The sequence below is a fragment of the Zalophus californianus genome, chromosome 9 (genome assembly GCF_009762305.2).
Source record: "Zalophus californianus isolate mZalCal1 chromosome 9, mZalCal1.pri.v2, whole genome shotgun sequence".
NCBI classification, from domain to species: Eukaryota; Metazoa; Chordata; class Mammalia; order Carnivora; family Otariidae; genus Zalophus; species Zalophus californianus.
In genome coordinates, this window is record NC_045603.1 from 16,581,735 (window position 1) to 16,594,733 (window position 12,999).

The following is a 12,999-nucleotide window of genomic DNA, read 5'->3' on the forward strand; positions in this document are numbered from 1 at the left end:
TGTAAGTGCGTGTTCTTTTTTTTTTTTCTGTTTTTACTAAAAGATGTTTTGTAAGTGACCACGAACTGCTCTCCTAACTGGAAAATATTTTTTTAATTTATAAGCCTGAAAAGCTGATCTTTGAAACTGATTGAACTATTTATTCCTCTGAAATGTGTGAAGGGCAGGGGTGATTGATGCGAAGGGTGGAGGTTAAGTCAATGTACTCAATCACTAAGGGAAATGAAAAACCTTCTGGGAATGGTTCCTTTTAACTGTTCAGTGTGCTGATGCAATGTTTGACAATGTCGCACACTCTGTAGTTTCTCCCCCGCAACATTTTTCTGATGTATAAACTGAATTTGACATAGCCTTCCACTTAGATCGTAACGGATCTTTTAAAAAAAATTGATCGCGTAGTATTCATTGTTTTTACCAAATGACCAAAGTCATAATACCAAATGTAAGTAAACTGTGCTTAACATCTGGTACATGTTGCGTGAATGAGTGGATGAATGGACGAGGAAACAAAGACAATAAAGGACATAGTCCTGAAGGAATTTACAACTTAAGTGAAATCATAGAATCAAGTTCATGAAACAACTGAAGGATCGAATGAAAACGAGAGTTTCAGCAGGACAGATGGAGAAAGAGTTAGTATTTATTAAATGCTGTCTAAGTGCACATTGGGCTAAATCTTCCTACGTGGGACCCCAGGACCCCATTTCATCCCTCAACCTTGCTATGGAGGAGGTCATATTTTCTCCATTGACGAATGAAGAACCAGTGTTCAGAGAGGTGAATTAGTTCCTAAAGGAACTAGGAAAGAAACTTAGGGTCTCTGGACCCCAAATCAATGTTGGATCTGCTCTAACCCAATGCCCCCTCCACACATGGTCTCGTGTAAGTGAAGAAATCACAGTGAAGGTATGTGGCATCCAGTCAGACCTGAGAGGGGAGAGCCCAAGGGGCGGAGCCTACCAGGGATACACCCCGCGCTGATGGTGCTGCCTGGCCTTTGGAGCCTATCCATCTAGCTTCCATGTGCCCACTCAAGCCTTCTCAGTCCTCACCCCAAACCGTTCAGTCCATCTCATGCTGTGCCTCACATCTGCACCTGTTCCAGGCAGTTCCTGATCCTTTGGTGGCACCTTTCTCTGGGGGCCCAGGAGTCCCCTTGTATCTGACCTTCCGCTGCATTTCTCCCACATCTCCTTTGGTTGCTTCCCACTCCACAGTTCAGCAGCTCCATCCTATTGTGCCTCCTTGGAGGGCTAAAGGAAATAACTGACACCAAGCCATGTGCACAATGTCTGGGATATGATAGGCTTTCAGTGAGTGTGAGGGCTTGTGTTTGCAGGATACGATGTCACCCAATGGTTAGGAACTCGAGCCCTAGAGTCACCTGCACTCAAACCCAAGTGTTTGCTCTATCATTTGACTAGCCTCTCCAACCATTGTCTGAGTAGCTTTTGACCTTGGGCAAGTCACCAAACCTGAGCCTCATTTTCCTTATCTGGAAAATAAGGATAATGGTAACACTTTTCTTAGAGAGTGGTTGGAAAATTAAATGAGAAAATACATGTGAAGCACTTAGCACAATGCCAGTCACAGAGTAAAGGATGGATAAATGGTATCATCAAAGGGGCGCCTAGGTGGCTCAGTCGGTTAAGCATCTGACTTTGGCTCAGGTCATGATCTCAGGGTCCTGGGACCGAAGATCAGTGGGAGTCTGCTTGTCCCGCTAACCTTCCCCCTGCTTCTGCTATCCCTTTCTTTCTTTCTCTCAAATAAATTTAAAAAAAAACAACAATATCATCGTTAATGGCATTAGGAATGGTATAGTTGCCATGGTTACAGAACTGTCTGGAAAATTGCAGGTCCAGGGCCCTGTGACTCAGCAAAGACCCTTGTGAGTAACCCTTTCAATCATAGGCTGATGTGACATGACAAGCAGTGACTAGACTCGTAGAACTCAAGACCAAAAACATCAAGTGGATTCAGCACGTTGGAACACAGAGGAGGGAAGATGGAAGGGCATGAGTAGGCGTGACGGTCTGTGGGGCAAGATACAGTCGGACATTGAAGGAATTTCTGGTGGAAGTGTTCTAGAAAGAAAACGATGCTTCATTTCATTCATCCTTTTGTTCATTCAGTAAACATATACTACGAATTGTTTGGAATCCAAAGATAAATAAGACAATTCTTGTAGCTTTCCCCCTAACTAGGGACCTATTTTTCTACTGAGATCACCTAACACCATGTACCTTGCTATGGTCAGGGAATAGAGAAAGGGCCATGCCATATTGAAAGGCTAAAGCATACATTTGAAACATTCTGATTTAAAAAACTGGATAAACACATTCCTAGGAACATACTTATACTGTGGCTTATAAGGCTTTGTCTCACGTGGTCTTGTGCACAGAGTCATCAAAAGTTTCTAGCTAATTGCAGGATAAGTTCCAAGCTTTAAGGAGATTCCACCAGCAGGGTTTCCTGTTGACTGAATCCTCAGCTCTCCAGACGGCTCTGTCTCTCACTGTCTATAGAACACTCTGTGTACATTATGACTTCACCTTTACTCATGACTGATTGACCAGAAAACTCTCTTTTCCCCAATCCTTTTGGTCCTCAGTAAATATTTACAGATCATCAGATGGTGGCTCCTGGAATGGATAACAGATGGCTGGAAAGCTCACCAGCAGGATTAGCAAGATCTGGGTCACCAGCTTTTTTCTACTCCTCTCATGCTTTTGAAAGGAAAGTTCTCTCCTTTAGCCAGCATGGCTGCCATCATGTTCCTGGTGAGAGGTCCTGGGCTCTGTGATGATAACCCCTAGAAGATCTACACCCTAAGTTCCAGTGTGAGGGCTGGTGACCCTGGCCCACCCTGCCTCAGCTTTCCAGTCGGGGGCTGTCTATGGTGAGCAGAGTCCACACTTTCAAATGCACCGAGTGTGCTCATTGATGTCGTCCCAGCTTTGTCCATGCCAAACTCTGGCGCTGTCAGACTTTGGGTTGGAGAGACATAGCAGATGATGGGGAGCCAAAAAACAAAGCAAGTCCAGCCCTGAATGTGGTTCAGGTCCAAAAGGGCAAAGGGAGAGGTCAGAGGGACTGTGCTGCAGAATCGAGGTTGGCGTCCCTCCCAGACCCCGACCGCCACTCCTGCCCTGCTGGTGAGGAGGCCGCTTCCTCCTCCAGAGGGTGGACCTGGCTAAACAGGAGATGCCAGCCCTGACAGGGATGGGACCAGGAGCAGAGCCCGGACCTAGGACTGCAGGACACAGCTGGAAGTCATGCTCCTCCTGCTCAGGGGCTCGCAGGGACCAGGCTGAATCCTTGCTCAGCTTCCCTCCTCGTCCTCACTCCTTTCCCCCAGAACACTCCCTCAATAAGTCATTTTTCATAAGAATCCCTACCTTAGGCTGTGCTGCTAGAGGACCTTCCCTGGGACAGGCACCCAATCCAGGGGCAAAGTGGAAGATACATTTTCAGGAGAATAATTTAGTTGCGAGGTTACCTGTGTGTCATGGAGCAAGAATTGCCTGGGGCTGGGGGGGAGCTTGCTGGCACTCTTCTTGACCTTTACCGACCGCAGCTCCCCAAGTCACACTTCTCAGGAACATGCTCAAAGGGCCCGTGTGAGGCCTGCACTCAGCTGATAACATTTTTAAGTTGGACTTGAACAAAAAGACAGAAATAAGTAAGACAGCTACCATTGCATCGTCCAAAACAAAACAAACTGCTCTGTGCGCTCTGGTGTATTTCTTTCAGGATTTTTATTGCACACAATTGTAATTACATTGCATATATAATTTAGTGGCCTGATTTTTCACTTAATATTAAATGTCACCGTTTTTATTCAGGTATTCATATGTCTGAAGCTTCCGGTTTCAGTAGCTGCACACTATTCTGGCATCTGTGCACATCGTGCTCTGCTGATCGATGGCCTTAGTGTTGGCCAATTACAGAGAGCTTGGACTGTATTTTGGATTATACATTTAGGATGGATTCCTGTAAGTGAAATAATTGGGTTAAAAGCATGCATATTTTAAGGCTTATAAGCCATATTTATTTTCCTAAGGGTTCATATACTGACCATTTCACCAACAATGTATGTGTTTATCACTCCTACTTCTCATCCCTAGTGTGATTTAAAATTGCTTTTCTATTGTCATGATGAAGTATCATTTCTGTATCATTTTAATTTACATTTCACCATTTGCCTATAATTTTGGGCTTTTCCGCACGTTATGTTTACCAGTTATATATCTCCTCTTGTCGGTGTTAATATGGATCCTTTGGCCATCTAGCTTTTAGGACCTCACATTCTTCTTATCAGTGTATATGAACTCTTTGTGTTCCCAAGATATTGACACTTTTGGCATATGTCTTCCCAATATTTGCTCCCATTTCTCTTGCTTTAGGTTTTCTAGTATTTTCTTTAAATGTGCAGGCATATTGTATTTTTGTTCACTTAAATCTATTTGTATTTTCCTTTGTGATTTATTGCTATTATTTTTAAACTTAGTAACTTAGTCACAAAACCATTTTGGCTTTTAAAAGACTATAAACACTAAAATGTTAACAGATGTTGATTTTCTCAGAATTAAAGGCTGTTTGATTTTTTCCTTTTTTCTCTCTTTTTCTTGTTTTCTAAGTGTTCTACAATGAATTAATTTTCTGTAATAAGGGAAATTTTTCATGTATTTCCTACATTTTTTTAACATTAAGTTTATTTTAGGGCAAGATGAATGTTTGAACCTTCCAGGGATTTGTCATTGGCAATGTTTAAATTAGCAACTGCTATGTGACAAACCAGCCTAAAACCCAGTGGCTTAAAACAACGGTCATTTCTTATTATAACTCCTGTGTCTGTGGGTCATCGGGGGGGTGGTGAAGGATATTAGCTGGGCTCTCGAAGGTGTCTGCAGGTGGACAGTGGACTCAGGGGGAGTAGAGTTTGCCTGGGGCTGTAAGCTGGGGCAGCTCAGCTTCACTGGCCCTTCTGGGGACCTACCTGCTAGCTCAGGCATCTTCTTCACTTGGCAGTGGTAGAAGCTGATGACGGTGACTTTAAACACAAAACCCCCTGAGACCTAGGCACACCCTGATTTCTCCCTCATTCTTTTAACCAAAGCAAGTCGTAATGAATAGGGAAATTTACCCTGCTTTTAAGGGAAGAACTCCAAAGTCATATGACAGAAGAATAGAATTGGGTTTGATAATGCATCAGTCTACTACAGGCAAGAATAGATTGTCTTTCTTGACTTATGTTTACAAAGTGACGTCGATTTATATCTGGTTTGGCTTATCAATAAAAAAAATTGTGAGTTTTTTTTATTACAAATGGTCCAATATAGATTAATGTAGAATCCTCCCTAAATATTTCACAAAGGGCAACACCCAGTTCCAGACCAATCAATCAATTAAGGAAGTAAAATAATAAAGCAATCTGTGGTTCAGACATCGGGCTCCAAGGAACTTGGAGAAGGCGTGAGCAAACTGGTCAGGCAAGGGGGATGGGAGGGCATCTCAAAATGCCCCATTTATGGATAAGCAGCCACTGGGGCATCTTGGCATAGAAACAAATGGGCCCCAGGGAGAGGCTTTCTTTTGTGCCTTCAGACTATGAACAGCCGTCAAGAGCCGCGGGCTCTGATCACAGCAAAGAAATGGGAGCAGGCAGGTGCAGTGACAAAAGCAATTCCTCAGAGAGGCTCATGCGCATGGATGTCAGATGTCTGAGATGGCAGGTGCGCAAGGACAAAGGGGAGCCACGCAGGAAGCTCCAGCCTGTACCCCTCTGCCCGCCCCTGTCCCCTGTGGCCTAGTGCGGGCCAGGTTTAACAGAGACATTGTCTCTCTCACCCCCGTGGGGACCTGCTAGCTAGGAGACCATCGGAAGAGTGGCAAAGACAGCACCGTTAACATTCCTGTACATTCATGAAGCTGGCGTAGTTGGTGAGGACCTCGCAGACACTTCATTCCGTGTAAACCTCACAGTAACCCTCAAATGTGGAGAAACGTTTATTCCCTTTTATGCTGAAGGACATGAAAGCTCAGGATGGTCGTTGTTAAACTGTCGTAAGCCAGACAGAGAAAACAGGTTGGGTCACCATAGTTGAAACTCTGCAAGTCCTTTCTGTGGGGAGAAAAAGAAGCGACATGGTTGTGGTCCAAGAATCATGATCAAGCAGGTGTAACTTCCTTGGGGTCCAGCCAGAAGTGGACTCGGGGACATGAAGGAAGATGACAGCCGAGAACAGAAGGGGCTCCCAAGAGAGCCCTGAGCTCCTGACTCTCCTCTTTCCAAGGGAGCAGGTGGGTCCCTGTGCCGGGTGGAGGTTGAGAGGAACAAACTGACCTGATTTCAAGGCCTGGCCATTCTCTTCCCTCCTTTTCAAAGCACCCGCTCAGAGCTGGGGTCAAAGGTCTAATCGTATTTCTTGCTGATCCTTTCAGAGCACTAATGGGCTACTTGAAGAGCTCCCTTGCTAAAAGCCCTACTGCTTTTAGAAAGCCGAGCTTTTAAAGAAGAGCAGTTTGTTAAGTGGGCACTCTGGAATTCTCCATTAATACGAAAAGGGTGTTTGATACTCAAGAGGGTATTTGTCACCGGGGGGAAAGGTTAAGTCAATTATTTTGTCTGGAGATGAAAAAGATGGAGAGTCAGCTTAATAACAGGCTTCAGGTCTACAAGGGGCTGTTCTGGGAAGATGGTGACCACCTGTCTGTCCTCTCCACAGCAGAAGAAGAATCGGGTTTTTGTTGGGGAAAGAAGATCTAAGTGAGGCGATGGAAAGACCACCTGACCATGGCACTGACCGCTCCTGCTTCTGCAGACTAGCAGTGGGCTCTCCCTCCCCGCTGGCGGCTCCCAAGGAACGGAGGTTGTGGCTGATGATCCTGAGAGGCTCTTCTTGGGTTTCATGACTGAGGTTTGCTGCCGTGAGTTAAAGTTGGGAGAGTGAAAGCCAAGGAGTACCAAGATCCACGTGTGGGTCCTGATTGCGGCTTCTTTGTCGAGTGTAAGAGACTTGGTTTCCCTGTACCTGGTTCCTCATCTCTGTGATTGGCTTACCCACGCCCCTGCTGCTCTCCTATCACAGAGTCATGAGATGGACCATGATGATGCATGTGAACGTGCAAACTGCACAGTGCTGAGCAAATGGAAGACGTTATTTTTCCTGGAATAAATGCTGATTATTTTTCAAGTCTAGTGTGCACTAAAATTTTTCTTCCTGCTTTGGAGAAAGTTGCCAGATGGCTTTGAACCCAACCTTGACATGATGTGCCAGTTGTTTAGTGCTCAAGCCTTTCTCGGCACGCTGCTCCTTGAGCAAGTCCTGCTTTACTCCTGCTCCCGGCTGTTCACAAAACTGAGTCTTTGAGGAGGAAGGGGGCCTCCTGGAGCATCTTCTAAACCAACTTCCAGTACACACTGGTTTCCCTTTTATGGGTGATGGTTCTGCTTCTCCTGGAATGCCTCTGATGATGGGGAAGCTCATGCTTCCATTTTTAAAGCTATTCTACTTTTTAAAACTTCAGATAGTTAATGATTCATTTTTCCTTATATGAAGCCCCAGTCAATTTCCCTGGAGGAGAGGGAAGAGGTATAGATGCTGGTGAGATGGATGATGTGCACTTCAGAGACAAGGAGTCACGGAGGATGGTGGTTCACAGGAGAAAACATGCCCTTCCAAAGCAGATGGCTGCCACGCTTACAGATGACAGCCCTGTAGGAATGCGGGCCCAGACTTCCCAGATCCAGGGCTGTGCTTGGCACTGGGGTAGCTTCACTCATGTGGAGTGCCCACCGTCACCCTTGAAAAGAGGCTGTACTTATTTTGTTAAATACCAAAATCAGAAATTGAAATTGAATCATTAAAAAAAAAGTTTAATAACCTTTTACTTTTCAAAAAGAGGAGGAACCGGTAGCCGCCTCTCTCTACAGAGTGCCTCTCCCTCACCTCAAATGCAGACCGTGGGGTGGCAGCCCCAGTTACTCTCCCAAAGGATGGTGTTTTCACATCCCTCCAATTTTTAAGAGACAATCGAATTGTACTCTTCATTTTTATGCAAAATGTCAAGGTTTTGAAGTTAGATTTATGTCAAAGATTTTATAAAGACTTGCATTAGCCACACAAAATATTCTCTGGGAGGTGAATGTGGCCCATAGAACACCAGTCTGCAATCTCTGCTGCCTTCGATTTGCCACCTCTATCTTGGTTCTTCTCTTGAGGACCAAATGCAAACAATCCATCCTCTGCTCTGCAAGATGGGCCTCAGAGATTTGAAGACATCTGTGTATCTTCTCTGGTATTTTCATCACCAGGGTAACAATCATTAGCAACATTTTCCTTCCCTGTTTTTCAAAACTTTCAGCCTTGTCTCCATGTCCTCAGTCAGGCTTAGGACACTTCAAAGTAGATTATTAGAAGACAGGCACTCATCTGCTCATATCCATATTTGCAAGGCATAGCTGTCACATTTACAAAAGAGGTCCCTTGTTAAGGACCAGATTCAAATCACTGTATCAGTTTTTTGTTTGTTTGTTTGTTTGTTTGTTAGGCTTAAATTACCCATTCTCGATATATTCTTTGAAAGTGAGGGAGCCTCTAGACATATACCTTCAGGGTTTACTTTGTTTACTGATGTCATTGAAAACAGAGCAATAACATAAGTTGGGCAACTGATTTTTTTTTTTTTAAATGAGAATTTGGGGCTGTTAGAGCTGAAAGAGAACTTGCACACCATCTTGTTAGCCCAAAGGTGGCAAATCAGTTTCACGTGAAGGGCCAACTCACATGGGAGTGATGTGTTAGGAGAGAGTCTGGAGAATGAAGACCAGGAAAAGGCAAGAGGAAAAGGGCCACATGGTGTCACCTACTTGCCCTTCCTGATATTTTACAGGTAAGGAGACTGAGGCCAAGAGCAATATTTTGACAATTCAACTGAAGCCAAACTCAGGCTAGGGCCTATATCTCCTGACTTCTCAGATCTCTGCCTCCTGGTGCGATATTTCTGGACTATATTCATGAAGCCCTCTGGGTGCTCTCCAGAGAGGTGCCTCAGAGGTCTCTGGGAAAGTTCAGGCTGTTCCAGTGGGGTACCTAAACTCTCTTCCACACTTCAACCAGCAAAGAGCTCCACCTCCCCTTCCTCTTCGTCTTTGGAGGTTTTGTTTAAGAATTTGTTGGGAAAGGGCGCCTGGGTGGCTCAGTTGGTTAAGCATCTGCCTTCAGCTCTGGTCATGATCCCAGGGTCCTGGGATCAAGCCCCTCATTGGGATCCCTGCTCAGCTGGGAGTCTGCTTCTCCTTCTGCCCCTCGCCTTGCTCGTGCTCTCCCTCTCTCTCTCTCTCACAAAAATAAATAAAGAAAATATTTCTTTTTTAAAAGAATTTGTTGGGGATAAAAGGGCTCATTGGTTAAAGAAACATTGGAGAATCGGTACATTTTACTATGTTATTTTCCATATTTTGTAATTGACTGATGAGTTAATTAATCAATTAATTCAGACGTCTTTTCTTCAGCAATTATTATTTAGAAATCACTTTGCCAGGCCCTGCTGGGAATTAAAGAAAGGAGTCCCCTCCCAAAAAGTATACAATTTACTTGGAGGTCAGACATATGAATAGCCATCTATTGTAAAATAATATGTAATTTCATTGAGGGAGCACAGAAGAAGGAGTTAGACTTGGCTGCTGGGAATCAGGATTCTTCATGGAGGAGGCAGCCTTTGAACTTAGCCTTGAAGGATGAGCATCATCTGTGTTGATTTTGGTTCTCCTGGTTCAGAGCCCATTGGAATGGCACTATAATATGGAGCCACTGCATGAAAAAAGAGAGGTACAAAGGTAGTGAAAGTGCATGCTGAGAGTGGGTGATGGCATTACTGCACTGGAGTTTAAGGGACCTGAGGAATCCCTGTAGCTCAGCCTTGACTCACAGTGGTATTTTCTGATGCCCATCACATGCCTTTAGATGGATTTGCCCCTAGGAAACATTAATGTAATGGACCCATCTGTATTCTGAATTGATTTAGTAACTTAAAACTATCACCACTATCAGGTTGGCCAATAAATCTTATCTTGTGAACAGGAGTTCTTATAAGATACAGCAAAGTTTTATAAATAAAATGGTTGGAAATGGTAATAAAAGCTGTGGCATGTACTCTTGGTTGGTGGTCCCAAAGATCCCTTCCCTAACCACTACCTTCCCTGCTGTCTTCATCTAGAGAAGCAGCAAAATGCAAATAGTCCCTTTTCAGCCACTAGTGCAGTTATGGTTGACAACATGACCTCGTTCTGGCAGATGACACAGGAAGAAAAGTTGGCTAGAAGTTTCACTGTGAATTAGAACCAGAGTCTAGTCCTTTGACTCTTTCCCTGCTGGCATGATGATATAAGGCCTGGAGGAACAGTAACCATCTGGTGACTCTGAGCAACAGCCACAAGATGAAAAACAAAGGACTAAGGAGGTACAGTAAAAGCCTAAGAATTGTTTGACACCTTAAAGTCTTCTTTAAACAGCAGTCCAGAATCTATCCACCCTTAAGCATTTCATTATGTAAGAAAATGATATCCTATTTGTTTAGGTCATGTATGTATCCGGCTAGACTAACTGCTATAAAAATAAGATCCCAAATTTCAGTGTCTTAACATAATGATTGTCGGTATCCTGCTCAAACAAAATCCAGTGAGGCTTTTCTTAGGTGGATGCTGTTCCGGGAAATTGTTCTTCACTTGGTGATTCAGGGATTCAGCCTCCTAGCTTGGGACGCTGCCATCTTGAGCTTGTGACCTCCAAGATCATTGCTGAAGGAGATGAGATGTGGGTACAGCTTTCTTAACCTTCTTGGCTGGGAAGTGACACACCTCATTTCAGTTCATGTTCTAATGGTTTGTCAGTAGAAATATGGTGCTACCTAAATGCAAGGCAAACGAGAAATGGAATCCCTGCCTAGAAAAGTGCTTCCCAACTCTGTGCTACGGAAAGGAACCCAAAGCTTTAATGGTAGCTAGCTCCCTCTGCCATAATCACTCTTAGTAGATTTTCTCTTACTTGCACTCAAAGGCATTTTTGATGTAACAGCAGAATACAGGCAATACTTATGGCAAAACTTCATTCAGGGCACTGGACCTGGAATCAAGTGGCCTTCATAATAGATGGAAGCCACTTTCCTTACTCTTTTATTAGGGAGGTAAGAGTTATACAGGAACCAGTCATCTGTAATTATCAGCAATATTTTAAGAAGTACATGGCATCTAGCATAAGCTCAGTAACAATATGGGAGTTGAGTGAATTCAAAGGAAAGGGAATCTCAATATGAATAGTTCCCAGGGAATGTTTCTTGGGCAGAGCCCACTGGAAAAAGAAGGGCAATACCTTACACTTTCCATGAGATTCTGATTCCTTAAAACAAATGTATTCATCCCATATAATTATTTACCCCATAAACACTATTATTCATTCCAAAAGTAAGCATAGTATGGGTGGCAGTACTAAGATTATAGATACTAAATGAGTGAGATATAATCCCTGCTCTTAAATCACTCAAAGTGTATGATGAGAGACACATAAACCAAGCATTTCTATACTTGCCAAAACCATGGGAGCTTAGAAGAAGAAACAAGGTGCGGGGTGGAGGAAGGCATAAAAAAGGAGGGAACTTGGTAAGCAGGGCCTTGGAGAAAGTTTAGGAAATTTTCAGTGATGGAAGAAGGGAAAGAATTTCGGGCAAAACAAATGGCATTACCAGAGACACAGAGGTGCGCAGATTCATGGTAAATTCAGAGAGTAGTGAGTAATCGACACTGGATGTGTATGGGGGAGGGAGGGATGGTGGGAAATGGCATTTGAAAAGAGGCTGGGCCATATGATCAAAGACCTTGAATGTATTCAAGCTTCAAGTTTCAGCTACAAGTTAGAAAACACATGAAGAAGACTTTTGGGTAACTTACACAAGGACTTGAGCAAGGCAACCTCAGAGCTGGTTCAGTAGCTCAGTGAGGGTCACAAATATGTTCACCTCATTTTGGTTTTTTTTTTGCTCAGAATACCAGTGACGTTTCCTAGGGTGACCAACTGTCCCAGTTATCTTGGCACTGAGGGGGTTCCCAGGATTTATGACTTTTAGTGCTAAAAGAAGGAAAATCTCAGGCAAACAGGGACGTCAGTGATCTTAATGCCTCCCCTCTCAGTCACAAGATGGCTGCCACAGTCTCAAGCATCACAGAGAAAACAGGCCATCTTTTTTATATACTTCTCTCTCACCAGAAAGAAAGTAATCTTTCCCTAAAGCCCAAGTAGACTTTCTTTCATATCTCAAGAACTGGGTCATATGCCCACCCTTAGTCCAAAGAAGAATGAGATCATGGTAGATGGCTTAGAGCAATCATAGTCGGTCCCCTAGTTTGGGCACATTGTGGAGACCTTAAACTGGATTCTGCTGGTATGGAAGAGAAATGACTTGTGGGTGGCTAACTCACAGTACATGCCACAAATGCCATGCCAGAGATTTTGGAATTTATTCTGAAGGCAGTGGGATGTCATCAACATTTATAAGCAGAAGGCAATAGGCCATCACTTAATGTTTTAAGCTTGGAAGCAATATCAGAACTGAATTTGGAACAAGAGTGAGAGAAGAGAGATTTGTTAGCGGGTTACTCCAAGAATCCAGACAAACGATGATAAGATTGGAATTAGGACTGTGATTACAGTTATGTAAATGAAGGGATGGATTTGAAGGAGGTGACAGGACATTCATCTCACTTGATGTGAATGAAAACCTTGCACAATGCACTGGTCGGGCTGTGACTGCCCCATTTGTGTATGAGACAACACTTGCACAGGTATTAGAGGTGACACGGCCAAGTTGCTCTCAGAGGCCCATCACCTGCCTACCAAAGCTAACCTCCCATGCTCCTGGAGTGGGATTTCTCCCCTTGCCTGGATCTTGGTATGTTCTACACCAGTTGGCTTGCTCTCCTGGGGCCCCCGCATCTACCTG